Below are 7,771 nucleotides of genomic sequence, written 5' to 3'. Positions count from 1 at the left end.
GGTGCTGTACTAATCTTTTCTTTCAAGGTGTCGAAGGCTTTCTGTTGTTTGCCTCCCCACTAAAACACCTTGTTCAATCATGTTAAAGCATGCAAGGAAGCTACAATTAAGTAAAAGTTAGAAATGAACTTTCTCCAATATTGTGCTGCTCCTAAGAAGCTTCTAACTTTTGTAGCAGATTTGGGTTTAGGGCCAGTTTACAATGACTGCCACCATAGAGGGATCTATCTTCAATTCACCACCCCCTACTATATGTCCCAAATAATTCAAAAAAAATTTGTCAAATTCATATTTTGAGAGTTTCACATAAAGTTTTTCTCTTTTCAAAACATCTAGTATATGCTTAACATGCTTTAAATGTTCTTCCCACATTTTTCTAAATATAAGAATGTCATTGAGATATAAAATAAAAAAATCATCAAGAAAAGGTCTGAGTACATCATTCATTATTCTCATGAAAGTAGCAGGAGCATTAGTTAAGCCAAAAGGCATAACCAGCCACTCATACAACCCCTGCTTTGTTTTGAAAGCAGTCTTCCATGCATCTTGTTCTACAACTCTGACCTGATGATATCCACTATGCAAGTCTAACTTGGAAAAATAAGCAACTTCTTTCAATTGATCTAATAGATCATCTATGTGAGGAAGGAGACAAATATTTTTTATTGTTATCTTATTCAGTACTTGGTAATCAATGCACATTCTCCACGAGCCATCTTTATTTCTCACCAAAACGATTGGAGACCCACATGGTGATGTGCTAGGTATGATGAACCCCTTCTTGAGCAACTCCTGCACCTGCTTCTTGATTTCTACATTCTCTAAAGCAGACAACCTGTACATTCCAATATTATGCAATGGAGCATCTTGCTGCAAATTAATATCATGCACTATTTCCTTTTTGGGTGGTAGACTTTTAGGTTCTTGAAACAAGATATCATATTCTAAAACAACTTTTTCTAAATCAGCTTGTTGTTTAGCATCACAACCCTCAAATACATTGGTTTTATTAGGTTTCTTTTCCTTTACAACCATCAGTAAAAATTGTTTGAAGGAATTTAAAATTCGTTTCATCTGCCCTGAGTTTATGAGAGTATAATTATTCTTGAGCTTATGATCCCTTACAAAGTATTTGATTCCATATTTAAAGAGTAGATACTTGTTCTCATCTCTATAGAAAATAGCTTTTTTATCATACAAGTAGGGACTTCCCAAAACAATTCCACATATATCCAAAGGAACTATATCTAACTCAACCTCATCTACAAATGTTGACCCAAAAGAAAACTTAAGTTTACATTGTCTAGTCACTTGTAGTTGTGCTTTATCACTTAACCAACCTAATGGGTATGGTTTCTTGTGAGGTGTAGTCATTAAACCCAACTTCTTTACAGTTGCTTTAGAAATTAAATTTACTTGTGAGCCACTATCAAACAAAATATCAATCTTTTGATTCTTGGAAATAACTCGAATATGGAAAAGCTCATGTCTTTTTCTCTCATTTTCTTCATTATTAGTAGATTGTGCAGCGTTACTAGTAGATGCTTCAGAATTTTTACCTTTTATACTTGTGGCTACAATGGTTGTTTCATCTCCTGAGTCTGACCCCAAATATTTCTGAATAGCTGCAGCAGTCTTCTTCTTCTTTCCCTCGAACTTCTTAGGTCTCAGCTCTGGATGCAGAATCCAACAGTGCTCATCGTCATGCCCATCCTTATTACAGTGAGTGCATGAAGACTTTCTTTTCTATGCAGTGTTGGCCTTCCTCTCTTTCCATTTATGTTTTCTTTTCTCCTTATTCTTGCTTGCAATGGGCTTGGATGATCCTCCAACTTCTGGGTTCCCATTCTTTCCTCTAGCTTCTAGATGCGTAGCTTGACCAGATACCTCAACTATACTAGTGGGATTAAACATGAGGATAGTGTGCCTCATGTAGCTGTGTAGACCACCTATGTAGTTCAACACAATCTCAGGTGAGTCTAATGAAATTCCTAGAATCAAAGCTCTCTTCCTAAATTCTTGGGTGTAACCTTGTAAAGTTTTCCCTTTCAATTAGTGAAGTGTTTTCCAGCTCATCATGGCTTGCCGCATGTAAGTTAGTGGATAGAACTTCTTTTTTATTGCATAAACAAATTCACTCCAGACAGAAAGAATCTTACCATGTTTCTTCACGTCAACTTGTGTCCTGCCTTCCCACCATACCAAGGCAGTGCCTCCAAGACATAGGTTGGCCATCTGAATCTTACTCTTGTCTGAGTCGATACTTTGCACTCTGCAATAAACATCAATTTGTTTGATCCAATTATCTAGCTTCTCTGCATTCAACTCTCCATCATATATTGGTGAATCAAATTTAACATCTAATTTAATCAAAGATGTCTTCTTTTTATGTTCAGGGCTATTAGGAGGTGTGAGAAATTTTTCTTCTTTCCCTTTTCCTTTTGAGTGGTCATGGAGGAGATATTCTTCTTCTCCTTTTTCTTTGGAGTGTGATGAATCTCCATATTTACCTTTCTTAAACTCCCTATACATTTCCTCTACCATGGATCTCATGGCTAGGAAACTATCTATGAATTGGGGGTCTGGTCCCAAGGGACTTTTTTCTGACATTTTCTTCTTAGGACAGACTCTTCCAATTTCCGGGTTAGTTTCGACCAACTCTCCTTCTCCTAATTTAACCTTTGATCTAGTTAGCATTCAATAACAAAATCCAGCACAATCTTGTCCAACCTTAAACAACCTAGAGTTCTGATACCACTTGATCTGAAATCACTCGTGAATGATCTGAGTTAATTAATGAAGGTATTACAGACTTATGTTCTAGGAGGTGTCTATGTTATTTTATGCAACGGATCGATAAGATTGTGAAATACACAGACACTGAAATAGTAAGAGAACACAGTAGCAAACACATAAAACATAACAAGCTTAATAAGGAGTTCACCCAATCCTCCTGGGCTACGTCTCCTGGTCCAGCCTTCAGTGGTGGCCTTTCTATTGTGTCTTAAAAAGTAGAGTTTTACAACAGTGAGCTCAAATTGAGTCTCACTTAACAGATAATGATCAGTAGGACTGTACTTGGATCCCCCAAGTCTCTAGAGTACACAGACTCCCCTTACTAAAACTCGATCTCAACTGATCTCAGTGGTATGAGTCCAATTTGGTACTCAATACCTGATAGGTATACACAGAAGAGTTGCTTGAACCTATCAAGCCTTCTCTGGAGTTCACAGACTCTTGGACTCCTTCTGTCTCTGTCTGCTCGATGCCGCCTTTGCTCTGTAGGTAAGCTCGGCTTCTCTAGTCTCTGCAATTTTTGCTTCTCTCTCTATTTGCTCTCTTTTTCTGCTTCCCACCTACTTTCTCTGTCTTTTCGTGGCTTAAAGACAATCTGCTCCCTGAATGTTTGTTTCTGCTTCCTGACTCTCTAGATCTCCTACCTCTGTCCAGTGGAATTCCTTTGCTCTACGTCATCATCATTGTAACGCTTCACAGAGAGGTGGCCACCTGTTTCCTCATGAACTGAGTGTCAGTTCTCTTTGAACGGTCGTTATTTCCGTTGCTCCAAGATTGCCTGTTGTTATAGACATTTTTGTGCCTTACAGCATAGAGCATGAAATGTCAATAATCTAAGGGATCCAAAGTCCCTAAACATGTCGTTCTTACCCTTAGAGGAACAAGGTCAGCAAACCACAGCACTGCAAATCAGTTCTCCACTGAAAAACACTCAAAAACAGGTCAATTTTGGATCAAAACAGCTGCTCCAAAGGCTACCTGCGCTGCATAGCAAGTGCAACAAGGGCTACCTGCGCTGCATAGCAGGTGCAACAAAGGCTACCTGCGTTGGGCGTACTTGGACATGTGGAGGAATCTTTTTCTCAATGTGCCAGTGCCCAGGAAGCTTCCAAAAAGACACTTGATCATAAGATTCGCCTAATGATGAGTTAAGAGCTTCTAAAACTCCAAGTGGAAGACAGAAACTCCAAGTGAAGAACTGAAGAACAACTAGAGTTGAAGAGGACAACAAGTCACACATCAAGCTGACTTATCTTCACTCCAAAACTCTATATAAGGATCTCATCCCATGGGATCTGAAGGCCGGAATTTAGTGCAAAGAATTGCTGTTGGTTTACAGTTGTGAGTATTGGGTGATTGCTTGAGGGAGGTGAAGAAGAGATTTCTCTCCGTCGGGAAGGTGATGCTGGATTGGACCTCTCATGGTTGTATCACCGCCTGAACCTTACTTCCATATATTAATAAAGCATTTGAGGTTCTTCTATTCGCATGTGTTTCAATAATGTATTGTCTTACTTGCGTATTTGATTTATGCTAATCCTTGAATCAGTTATGAATGCATGCCTCTTGTAGTTTCCTTTCTTTGTCTTGTTTGCAGGATCTCGTGTAGTTGGGCCTGTGAAAAGACTTGGAGCTAGGAGCAAGCGGCAAATAGAGGAGATTGGATCGACCATTTGTGCAAGACATCGGTAAGTGGATCTCTTCCTTCTATCTCTTGCATGTCATAAAGAAGAAACTTTAGATAGCTTTGCTTTCAGCTGTTGCTAAGGAACTGTCACCCTTAGAGTAGGTTAGGGTCATTCCGAGTTGGATACTTTCCCCCACAACAGACTGGCGACTCCACTGGGGATCGTGTCTTGTTGGTAGCTTGTGTTTCTTGCTATTCATTTCTTGAACAAAGAGAGTACCGAATCGAACTGCATTCGAGTCCTTCGAATGCAAAGTAGAGGGCAGCTACTCTAGCCCAGTGCTGGGCATGTTTATGATTTGAAGAGCTGATCCACAAGGACTCTTTTTAGCTCTTTGTGATAGTGTTCATCTTCCTTTAATCATCCTCTAGTGTATACTTGACTGATAGCCTCTTATTTGGCCAAAAACCATTGATTTTTTAGCAAACTGTGACCCGGAATCTGAGAGAGACGAGAGTTGTCTCATCAGTGCAGCTGCAACAAAGGCTACTTGCACTGCAACACAGGTCCCGAAGGGGCTACCTGCGCTGCATCTCAGATTGACAGTGCAGCACCTGCGCTGATCCAGTTTTGCCTTGTGCAGCTGGGATTTCCCACTGTCTGTTGCCCAGTTTTCAGTATTGTTTTTGCAGCCTGTTGTCAACCTGTATACCCAGCTGAAACCACTTCTCTTTGCCTTCATTCCTCCTCAGTTGTATGAAGAAACCGTGACTGTTCTTATTGTATTTCTTGCTGTCATTCACAGTTTCCCATAGCGGAAGTGAACTAGTCTTACTATGACCTCTTGGATCTAGACCTGTGAGAAAGTGTCGTTGTGATTCTAAGAGCTAGTTTATTATTGTTCATAGCTGCTTGAGCATTTGCTTTCGTTATATGGTTCGAATTTCACTATTTCTTGTGTTGAAACGAGTGAATCTTAAGGTGTTCTTTTGATTATTGGACAAAAACTTGTTTGCTTACGCTTGAAATCGAATTCGAAATTATACAACAGCTTTCTTTTTGTAATACATCAACATTAAGAAAGAAGAAAAGAAATACTTGCATTGTGCATGTGCATTTTGACAGCTTGCATGTTGATTTAGGAAAAGTGCATCAGTGTGTGCTCTATGATCTGTTTGAAAAGATGATGTCTTTCTTTTCCTTCAGTAGTTAAGGTTTTCATAAGTTGAAAGAATTGAAAAAGCTTGCTTATCATTCTTAGACTGCATTTAGGAGTTGTATCATACATCACGTGGTGATCCGTAAAGGCAAACTGCTAAGCAAGATCAACCTAAAAAGAACTGAATTTATCTAACAACGCTTTGAAACATAACGCAACGCAGTAGAGGTCTAGGTAGAGACGTGAACCGGCGTCGTTAAACATAGTGACTGTTGATCTCTACGAAGGTGGGTGAGTCCTCCTGAGGGACGATAGCACTAATACGGACTTGTGCCCCCGCATACCGTCACGTATATTGGGGGACCCCTATAGGAACAAAGCCTTTATCCATAGGAAGCCATGTCGGCCGCCCTACTGATCGCGATGCAGTGAACACAGCATTCACGAAGATCGACCACTCGTACCGTAAAACGTATTATGTGGTTTCGCGAAAGGTTTGGCACACCCTCTGCCTAGAACTCCAGAGTAGTTTCTTTTGGCCTTTTTCAAACTCTATAACTGAAAAAGTCCATCCGAGCATTTGTCACTTCGGGCTCGTTAATACATCGAAGGGGACTAGAGTCATCTTTAGTTTTTTCTCGACTCTTAAAACATGAAAAAGCAAGTTGTGTCTTAAAAGCGTCTAAAATTAATTCAATTCGAAAACACATTTTACCCTGTGCATTGTTGGTTGATCAAGTAATCCGCAATCGTGGAAGAAAGTCAATCGATGAACCGTCGTTCGCGGAGGAATACGAGACAAACGTCTTTGTCCCCGGAATCGAAAACAACCCGGGCAAAGCGACCTCTTTCAACTGGTTCCAAATCTCCTGTCAAAGTTAGAACAAGTGTTCCGACGACATCTGAGGTTCCGGTTACTCCAAACATTTCTGGAAACCCTGCCCCTATTGAAGAAGTTCAACAGCCCCAGAAGGACAGTAACACTGATCCTAGTCTGAGAGCAAATACTTGTGTTACTGAATCAGTTCCATCAGTGGTCGGTTCAGAGAGTCTTGCTACTCAAACAACTGTCGCTGTCGAAACAACCCCTTCTTCGGCACCAGAAATATTCTACAGACCTGACGGTCTTCCTCTTCCACCCGGTCTGATCGCAATAGAAGAAATTGTAGAAGATCCGCAAGCAACTACTCCAACACATTTTGGAGCAGGGATCACTCCACTTCCTACTGCATCGGAAGCTAGCCTATAACCCAGAGAAGTTCCTGAAGAATCACTAGGCAATCTACTAGATAGACTCAAAATGTCTGAACAACCGTCGACATCTAGGACTGTGCCAAGTGACACAGCGACAGCAGAACTCCCTGCAGTCATTCCGACAATGTTCGCCGGTATACCATCTGTCCCTAACTCTCAACAGCTGGAGGGGGTCCCTTCGGGGGCCATGACGACAGTGTGGTCTGTTCCTGTTTGTTCTCCCGGGATAATACCCGGTAACTCCTATGTTGGAACTCAACAAATCGATCCTTTCGGGAATCCATTTGGGCAGTCCGGTCCTCGAGGTGTAATAAATCCTCTCGGTTCCGGACCACCACCGTATGGGGGGCAATATGCTTTCTCATTACCTCCTCCAGGAGGTTACCCATACGGGAGTTCACAACCATACCCAAGTTATACTGGAATAACTACCAGTGGTTGGATACCTATGCTACCCCAGCAACCAAGAGTTGTGTATTCTATGCAACAACAGATGCCTGTGACGAACATCCCGACGACACCAGCTATTGTGACTGTGTCGCAAGTTCAAACAATACCTGTTGCATGTCAACCTCAGTTTTCTCAGGTTGTAATGCAACAACCCTTTGACCCTGCAACTCAACCACGATCGCCAACTAGCGGGGCAACACAAGCACAAGCGGGTACCCTTACCCCTAATCTTGGCCCAGTGGTAAGCATAGCACAACAACCAATGGCGTCACAACCATGGTTGGTGCAGTATCAACAACCGCAGTTCCAGCAAGTGTACCAAGGTACCGAGCAGCAAATGTTTGCGAACAATGGACAACCATACTTACAGTACGGTCAAAACCAACCACTCTATAGTGGAGTAGTCCATCAACCGTATCAATCATATCAGCATCAATTACATTATGCTGGTATGCAAAGACTAACTGCTCAGGCGATTCCATCG

The sequence above is a fragment of the Pinus tabuliformis genome, chromosome J (assembly GCF_031772625.1).
Source record: "Pinus tabuliformis cultivar Carrire ecotype Pingquan chromosome J, CPIR1, whole genome shotgun sequence".
Lineage (NCBI taxonomy): Eukaryota > Viridiplantae > Streptophyta > Pinopsida > Pinales > Pinaceae > Pinus > Pinus tabuliformis.
Note: the sequence above shows the minus strand (reverse complement) of the source record.